Source organism: Chiloscyllium plagiosum, chromosome 14 (assembly GCF_004010195.1).
Source record: "Chiloscyllium plagiosum isolate BGI_BamShark_2017 chromosome 14, ASM401019v2, whole genome shotgun sequence".
Classification (NCBI taxonomy): domain Eukaryota; kingdom Metazoa; phylum Chordata; class Chondrichthyes; order Orectolobiformes; family Hemiscylliidae; genus Chiloscyllium; species Chiloscyllium plagiosum.
The window spans coordinates 63,682,961-63,692,979 of NC_057723.1; the positions used below are offsets into that span (position 1 = coordinate 63,682,961).

The 10,019-nt window shown below is 44.8% G+C and overlaps 1 protein-coding gene across 6 annotated transcripts in view; it reads right to left on the reverse strand.

Annotated features, from left to right (window-relative positions):
- The window catches only part of LOC122556771 (polyadenylate-binding protein-interacting protein 2-like), a 45,392-nt gene that overhangs the window by 3,891 nt on the left and 31,482 nt on the right, over nt 1-10,019 (reverse strand). The gene's annotated exons all lie outside the window — the stretch shown is intronic.

Sequence of the window (10,019 nt, forward strand, 5' to 3'; positions counted from 1 at the left end):
AGGTAAAGAGAGGAGGATGGGGAAAGGAGTAGTGTGCCAAGGATGGAGAAAGGAGTAGTGTGCCAAGGATGGATGAAGTGTGTCACTGAAAGGGCAGAGGTAGAGGTATTGTTGGAGGGAGGAAGTACAATGCACAGGCAAAGGTTCGGTGACTTCTGAATGTTTGAGTGGTTGATTTTCTGCTGACCCTACATTCTGCCTCTCATTTGCCCATGCCCATCTTCCGCTGCTCCTCAGTCTCTCAAACGTTGTGTCACTAGATCCTGAGTGATAATGAAATCAGAAAAGCCTGAATCTGTACCATGCATAAAAGGAGAGCACCCATCTAGAAACAGCACTTGCTGCAAAACCCCGATAATCCCAAGACCCAAGAGTCTGGTGGAGTCTGCAGGTGTATGATACGCAGTGTAGAGGTGGGTGCTTGTACAAGGTCAGTGTGTATAAGGTGAGTTTACGGGCAGGTGTCCCAACAAGACCAGCATGTAAAGGGCAAGTGTATGGGTGAGTGCCTGTACAATGTCAGTGCGTAGACGGCAAGAGCGGGAAAGGCTGACGTTGTGACTTCAGTGTGTAAAGTGTGACTCTGGGGTAAGCTGCCCTGAATAAGGGTGGCCATGAAAGTTCAGTGCTTATCTGCAAGTTTGGGGTGAAGCTGCATTTGTGATGTAAGCACATGCTGGCCACGTGTGGCTTTCTGTTATGGGTGTGTACAGGAAAGGTCATCTTCATTCCATGGTAAGGTGCAGCCTTTCCCACTCTTGCCACCTACGCACTGACATTGTACAGGTACTCACCCATACACTTGCCCTTTACATGCTGGTCTTGTTGAGACACCTGCCCGTAAACTCACCTTACACACACTGACCTTGTACAAGCACCCACCTCTACACTGCGTATCATACACACACAGACTCCACCGCACTTGCCCTGTACACAATAACCTTAGAGACACCTCACCTACTCGCCACTTATACAGTGTAGGCTAATTACCACATTATTTGGCAAAAACTGGGGAATATAGATTGGAGTGGCTGCTTGAGGATAAATCCACATCTATCATGTGGGAATCTTGTTAAGGTCAGTTGATTGGAGTTCAGGGCTAACATGTGTTTTGGATTTTAAGACTAGGTGGCATATTTTTAAGCTGAGAGGAGAAAAAGTTTAGAAAGATACAAGGTGCAATTTGTTTGCATAGTGGTTCCTGTGTGGAATGAATTTCCAGAGGAAATGGCGGATGAAAGTAAATGTTACAACATTTAAAGGTCATTTGGATAAGTACATGAATAAGAAATGTTTGGAGGGATATGGGCCAAGCGCAGGCAGGTGGAATTAGTTTAGTTTGGCCTTATGGTCAGCATGGACTGTTTGGACTGAAGGCTGTTGCCATGCTGTATGACTGTATGACATTGATTATATTTTCCTGAGAAGAAGATAGATAAGGATGGCAAGATTGAATAACAAGAGAAATTGAGAACTTAGTCAAAAAGGAAAAAGATGCATACATAAGGCTTAGGAAAATGAAGACATCTCGAAGAATATACAGATACAGGAAAGAACATGAAACAAAGAATTCAGAGGGCTGAAAAGAACAAAGAACAAAGATAATTTACAACCCAGGAACAGGCCCTTCGGCCCTTCAAGCCTGAGCCGATCCAAATCTACTGTCTAAACCTGTCGGTCAATTCTTAAGCATTTGTATCCCTCTGCTCCCCACCTACTCATGCATCTGTCCAGACGCATCTTAAATGAATCTACCGTGCCTGCCTCTACCACCTCTGCTGGCAACATGTTCCAGACACCCACTACCCTCTGTGTGAAGTACTTGCCGCATGTATCCCCCTTAAACTTTCCACCTCTCACCTTGAAAGCATGGCCTCTCGTTATTGAATCATTCACCCTGGGAAAAAGCTTGACTCTATCCACCCTGTCTATACCCTTCATGATTTTGTAAACCTCAAATCAGGTCTCCCCTCAATCTCCTTTTTTTTTAAATGAAAATAAACCTAACCAACTCAACCTCTCTTCATAGCTTGCACCTTCCATACCAGGCAACATTCTCGTAAACCTTCGCTGCACTCTCTCCAAAGCATCCACATCCTTTTGCCAATATGGCGACCAGAACTGTACACAGTATTCTAAATGCGGCCAAACCAATGTCTTGCACAATTTTAACATGACTTGCCAGCTCTAATACTCAATACCCCGTCCAGTGAAGGCAAGCATACTATCTGCCTTCTTGACCACTCTATCCACCTGTGCAGCAAACCTCAAGGTACAATGGACCTGAACTCCCAGATCTCTCTGCCCATCAACCTTTCCCAAGGCTCTTCCATTCATTGTATAATTCGCTCGAGAATTAGTCTTGCCTAAATGCATCACCTCACATTTGTCTGGATTGAACTCCATCTGCCACTTTTCCGCCCAATTCTCCAGTCTATCTATATCCTCCTGTATTCCCCGACAGTCCCTTATGCTTTCTGCTACTCCACCAATCTTCGTGTCATCTGCAAACTTGCTGATTATACCAACAGTGCCCTCTTCCAGATCATTTATGTATATTACAAACAACAGTGGCCCCAACACTGACTTTTGTGGAACACCACTGGTCACCTTTCTCCATTTCGAGAAACTCCCTTCAACTCCTACTCTCTGTCTCCTGTTGCTCAACCAGTTCTTTATCCACCTAGCTAGAACATCCTGCACACCATGTAACTTCACTTTCTCCATTAGACTACCATGGGGAACCTTGTCAAACGCCTTACTAAAGTCCATGTATATGACATCAACAGCCCTTCCTTCATCTATCAACTTGGTCACTTCCTCGAAGAACTCTATTCAGTTGGTAAGGCACGATGTCCCCCACTCAAAGCCATGTTGCCTATCACTGATAAGCCCATTCTTTTCTAAATATAAATAGATCCTATCCCTCAGTACCCTCTCCAGCAACTTTCCCACCACCATCAGGCTCACTGGTCTGTAGTTACCCGGAATATCCCTACTACCTTTCTTGTACAGGGGGACATGAGCAACCTTCCAGTCAGCCGGCACACCACCTGTATTTAAGGATGCTACAAAAATATCTGTCAGGGCCCCAGCTATTTCCTCTCTCACCTCCCTCAGCAACCTGGGATAGATCCCATCCAGTCCTGGGATTTGTCCACTTTAATAACCTCTAGCCTATTCAACACATCTTCCCTACTTATGTCAACGTGATCCAGACTAATCAAACTTCTATCTCTAATCTCAAGATTCATCACATTCCTCTCCTCAGTGAACACTGATGCAAAGTAATCATTCAGAATCTCACCCATTCACTCAGGTTCGACACACAGCCTTCCTTCATTATCCTTTAGTAGACCAATCCTTTCTCTAGTTACCCGCTTGCATCTTATATAAAGAATAAAATGCTTTGGGATTCTCCTTAATTCTGCTCCCTAAAGCTATTTCATGACTCCTTTTAGCCCACTTGATTCCTCATTTAAGACTTGTCCTGCTCTTCCAATATTCCTCCAGGGCCCGTTCTGTTCTTAGCTGCCTAGACCTTCTGTACACTTCCCTTTTCCTCTTGGCTAGTTGTACAATTTCTCCTGTCATCCACAGTTCATGAATCTTGCCCTTCATATCCTTTGCCTTCAATGGGACATGCCTAAACTGCACTATCTTTGAAAGCCTCCCACATCTCAAATAGCTGTGTCCAATCCACATTTCCGAGCTCCTGTCGAATTTTGATATAATAGGCCTTGGCCCAGTTTAGTACTCTTCCCTTAGAACCACTCTTCTTTATCTAAGAGTATTCTAAAACTTACAGAATTGTGGTCACTGTTCCCAAAGAAATCCCCCACCGCAACTTTTACCACCTGTCCTGGCTCGTTCCCTAGTACCAGGTCCAATATGGCCCCTTCCCTCGGACTATTGACATACTGCTCTAGAAAACTCTCCTGGGCGCTTCTTACAAATTCTACCCCATCCAGACCTCTGACGCTAAGTGTATCCCAGTCAATGTTGGGAAAATTAAAATCTCCCATCACCACTACCCTATTGCCTCTACATCTTTCCATAATCTGTTTACCGATTTGTTCTTCTACCTCACACTCCCTGCTGGGAGGCCTGTAATACAGCCCCCAACAATGTAACTGCACTCTTCTTATTTCTCAACTCCACCCATAATGCCTTACCACCCAAGATCACCATAGTGTGCTCCTTTAGCACAGCTGTGATATCGTCCCTGACTAGCAATGAAACTCCACCCCCCTTTTATTTTCCTCCCTGTCTTGTCTGAAGTGTCTATATCCTGGAACATTTAGTTGACAATCATCATGCCATTCCTTCAACCAAGTCTCTGTGATTGCAATAACGTCATACTCCCAGGTACCAATCCAAGCCCTAAGTTCATCTGCCTTACACACTACACTCCTTGCATTAAAGTAAATGCATTTCAGGCCACCAGTTTTTTTGCACTCATCTGCTCTCTGCCTACTCTTCCCTTTATTAATGTTATCTTCATAATTCTTAGTGTCCACCTCGCTGCCTACTTGTTCTCTCTTCTGGTTCCCAGCCCCCTGCCACATAAGTTTTAAAACCTCCCCAACAGCAGTAGCAAAAAACTCTCCCAAGGACATTGGTTCCAATCTGGTTCAGACGTAAACCATCCATTTTGTAATAGTCCCACCTTCCCCAGATCTGGTCCCAATGTCCAACAAATCTGAACCCCTCCCTCCTACACCATCTCTAAAGCCACGTGTTCATCCTGCCTATTGTTTCATTTCTACGCTGGCTAGCACGTGGTACTGTAGTAATCCCAAGATCACTACCTCGGAGGTCCTTCTCTTTAACTTCTCTCCTTGCTCCCTGAATTCATCTTTCAGGACCTCATCTCGTTTTCCACTTACATCATTGGTGCCTATATGCACCAAGACATCTAGCTGTGCACCCTCCCCTTTTAGAATGCTCTGCAGCCGATCGTTGACATCCCTGACCCGAGCACCTGGGAGGCAACGTAACATCTGGGAGTCCCGTTTTCGGCCACAGAACCGCCTATCTACTCCCCTTACAATAGAATCCCTATGACTATGTCCCTATGAATCTTTTTTTCCGGCCCTTTTAACAGCAGTGCCCGCCACGATGCCATGATCCTGGCAACTGCTGCCCTCCCCTGGTGAGCCATCTCCCTCAACAGTATCCAAAACAGTATACCTGTTTTGGGGGGAGATGACCTACTCTTTTTCTGTCTTTTGGTCACCCATTCACTGTCTCCCTAACCTGCTGAGGGGCAATGAAATGTCTTTGGCAAACATGGTTAAGGAAAATCTCAAGGCATTTTACATACACATATAAAAGATCAAGTGGCAGCTTGGGATTGGGTAGGAGGGATTTATGCGTGGAGATGGAGGATGTGAGTAAGGTCCGTAACAAATACCTTGTATCAATATTCACAAAGGAGAAGGACATGGTAGATTAAGAGTCTTGGGAGGGGTATGTTAATAATTTAAAGCACGTCAAATTTTTTTTAAAAAGTGTTGTTGGGTGTTTTGAAAAGAACCAAGGTGGACAAGTCCCCAGGATCTGATGGGATTTATCCCAGAATGCTGAGGGAGGCAGAGGGCCTTGTACAAAATCTTTGTATCCTCTTTAATCACAGCATAAGTCCCAGCTATTTTCCCTGGGGCGTCGGAGGCCTTAGAGGTATTTAAAATGATGAAGGGCATGATTGGGTGAGTAGCTGAGGCCTTTTCCCAGGGTGGCAGAGACCAAAACTAGAAGACATTGGTTTAATTTGAGAGGGGTAAGATTTGAAAGGAACCTAAGGGGCAACTTTTTGCCTGTATGGAATGAGCTGCCACACGTAGTGGCGGAGGCTAATACAATTACAATATTTAAAAAGCACCTGGGTGGAACATGAATAGGAAGGGTTTAGAGGGATATGGGCCAAATGCTGGCAAATGGGACTAGTTTAATTTTAGATATTTGATAAGCATGGACAAGTTGGTCAGAAGTTGTACTGGACGGCTCTAAGACTCTGACTGGAGAATTATTATCCCTGTTGCCTTTCTTAAACAAAGGAACAATCTGGGAAATTATAGGCCAGAGAACCTTATATCAGTGGTAGGGAAATTATTGGAGAAGATTCTCAGGAATAGGATTTACTCAAATTTGGAAATAATATGGATTTATTAGTGATAAGTAGCATGGCTTGGTGCAGGGAAGGGAGTTTCTCACACACTTGATTAAGTTTCTTAAGAAAGTGACAAAGATGATTGATCAGGGCAGGGAGGTCTATACTGTCTATATGGACTTCAGCAAGTCCTTTTACAAGGTCCCTCATAACAGACTAATACAAAAGGTGAAGTAACATGCGATCCACAGTAAGCTAAGATGGATATGGCTTAGGTCATAGAAGACAGAATACCGATGGGAGGGTGGTTTTCAGTCTGGAGATCTGTGATCAGTGGTGTTCCACAGGTATCAGTGCTGGGATCCTCTTCTTTGTAATATATAGGATTCAGAGTAGAATGTAGATGGGTTGATTAGTAAGTCTGCAGATGGCACAAAGTTTGGGGGGAGACGCGGTTAGAGAGGAGGATTGCCAGAGGATACACAGGGATATAGATGGGGTGCAGACTCAGGCAGAAATATGGCAGATGGACTTTAATCTGCCTGACAAAATAAGACAAAAGGTGAGAAGATACATTTTGGGAGATCTAATGCAGGATGGAAGTATACAGTAAAATGACAGAACCCTTTGTAGCATCAACATTCAGGTCCACAGTTCCCTGAAAGTGGCAATATAAGTGGATAAGGTGGTCAAGGAGACATATGGCATGCTTGCCTTCATCAGTATAAAAACTGGAAAAACATGTTGTAGCTGTATAAAACTTCAGTTCGGCAACCAAACCTCATTTGGAATATTATGTACAGTCCTGGTCGCCACTATCAGAAGGACGTGGAGGCATTTGACAGGGTACAGAAACAATTGACCAGGCTGTTGCCTGGTTCAGAGGGGATCAGCTATAAGGAGCGATTGGATATACTGTTCTCACTTGGACACCATTAAAAAAAATCACACAATGCCAGGTTATAGTGCAACGGGTTTATTTGGAAGTACTAGCTTTCGGAGTGCTGTTCCTTCATCAGGTAGCTAGTGGGGTAGGATAACAGGACAATTTCTGTGCACTATGATCCCACTCACTAGCTACCTGACAAAGGATCATCAGTCTGAAAGCTAACTCTCCAAAATGAACCTGTTGGACTATAACCTGGCGTTGAGAGATTTTTAAATTTGTCCACTGGCACCTCCACATCATGTTTTCATTTGAACATGAAAGAGTGAAGGGCAACCTGATAGAAGTTTTTAAAATTATGAGAGGCATGTATAGATTGGATAGTCGGCATCTTTTTCCCAGATAAGAAATGTCAATTATTAGGGGACATAGCTTGAAGGTAAAAGGGGACAAGTTTAAAGGATATGAGAGAACAGTTTTGTTTTTTTTAAAGAGGGTGCTAAATGCCTGCAATGCACTGCCTGTGGTGGAGGAGGAGACAGACCCAATAGCAAGGTTTAACAGGCATCTGGACAGATATATGAATAGGCAGAGATTTGAGGTAAAGGGTGTTAGTTTAGAAAAGCTTCATTTGTCAGCACAGTCTAGGTGGGCCAAACGGCCAGTTTCCTAAGCTGTTCTTTGTACATACACCCTGAAAAAAAGGATCCTCCCTCTCTCACTGATCTTATACAGGAAGCCTCCCTTACACTCATCTTGTACAGTGACATTACTACACAGACACCCAGGCGTACGCATCTTGTACATATTGACCTAACACAGGATCCCACAGTCCCCCAAACACACAACCTAAGGTTGTTGAGGAAGGTTTGTTTACTGAGTCAGTATAGGTGGAAGTTAGAAAGAGCAAAGGAGCAGCCACCTCATTGGGGATTTTCTACAGAACCCTAAGAGCAGTCAGGAGGTTGAAGAACTCGTAGGCAGGCAGTTTCTGGAAAAATGCACGTAGCAGGGTTGTTGTTATGGGTGACTTCAACTTTCCCCAATATTGACTGGAACATCCTTAATGCAGATGGTTTGGATGGAGCCATTTTTGTCAGTGTGTTCAGGAGGGTTTCCTTACTCAGTATGTAGACAGGCAGACGGGAGGAATAGCCATTTTGGATTTGGTGCTCGGCAATGAGCCAGGACAGGTGTCAGATCTCAAAGTGGGAGAAAACTTTGGTGACAGTGACCATAACTGCCTCACATTTACCACAGCTACGAAGAGGGAAAGGAGCAGTCACTATGGGAAGGTATTTAATTGGGGAAAAGGTCATTATGATGCTACCAGACAGGAGTTGGGAAGTACAGACTGGGAGCAATTCTTCCACAGAAAGGGCACAAAGACATTTGGAAACTGTTTAAGGAGTTGTTGAGAGTGATGCATAAACTTGTTCCTCGGAGACAGGCAAGATGGGGTAAGATTAAGGAGCCTTGAATGACGAGAACAGAGGAGCTTCTCGTCAAAACGAAGGCGGCAGCTTACGTTAGGTGGAGAAAACAAGGGTCGAGCATTTTTAGAGGATTACAGGCTTACTAGAAAGGAGCTCAAATGGACTGAGGACAGCCAGGAGGAGGCTTGAAAAAGGCTTGGCGAGAAGGATTAGGGAGAACCCAAAGGTATTTTACTCATAAGTGAGGAATAAGAGAATGATCAGGGCCGATCAGGGATAGCGGAGGGAACTTGTGCGTGGAGTCTGAGCAGATAGGGGAAGCCCTAAATGAGTTTTTTGCTTTGGTTTTCATGAAGGAAAGGGACTTTGTTGTGAATGAGAACTTTGAGGAGCTGGGAAACAGGCTTGACCAGATAAAAATTGATAAAGTTGATGTGCTAGAAATTTTGGAAAACATTAAGATTGTTAAGTCCCCAGGGCCAGACCAGATTTACCCTAAGCTGCACCTGGAAGTGAGAAAGGAGGTTGCTAAGCTGCTGACAAAAATCTTTGCTTCCTCACTCTCCACGAGAGTCGTACCGGACGATTGGAGGGAGATGAATGTTGTTCCTCTTTTCAAGAAGGGAAATAGTGAAACCCCTGGCAATTATAGACTAGTCTGTGGAAAGAATTCTGAGGGATAGGATTTATGACTATTTGGAAAAGCATAGAGTAATTCAAAGCAGTCAGCAATGCTGTGTGAGGTGCAGGTTTCGCCTCACAGATCTTAATGAGTTCTTTGAGGAGGTGACAAGACAGATTGATGAAGGCCGAGCAATGGATGTGATGTATATGGACTTCAGCTTGGCTTTTGATAAGGTTCCCAGTGATAGGCTCATTCATAAATTCAGGAAGTATGGGATTCAGGGAGATTTGGCTGTCTGGATTCAGAATTGGTTGGCTTACAGAGAGCAGAGATTGGTTGTAGATAGAAAGTATTCTGCCTGGAGGTCAGTGGTGAGTGGTGTCCCACAGGGCCCTGTTCTTGGGCCACTGCTCTTTGTAGTTTTTATAAATGACTTTAATGAGGAGGTTGAGACGTGGGTTAGTAATTTTTCAGATGACACAAAGTTTGGAGGTGCAGTTGATAATATCGAGGGCTATTGCAGGCTGCACAGCGACATAGACAGGATGCAGAGCTGAGCTGAGAAATGGCAGATGGAGTTCAACCTGGATAAATGCGAAGTGGTGCTTTTTGGATGGTTGAAATTAAATAGTGAATATAGGATTAAATACAGGATTCCTGGCAGTGTGGAGGGGCGGGGCTCAAGGGCCCCTCCAACCGCCACCAGGACAGAACCCCACTGGTCCTCACCTACCACCCCACCAACCTCCATGTACAACGTATCATCCGCCGTCATTTCCGCCACCTCCAAACGGACCCCACCACCAGGGATATATTTCCCTCCCCTCCCCTATCAGCGTTCCGAAAAGACCACTCCCTCCGTGACTCCCTCGTCAGGTCCACACCCCCCACCAACCCAACCTCCACTCCCGGCACCTTCCCCTGCAACCGCAAGAAATGCAAAACTTGCGCCCACACCTC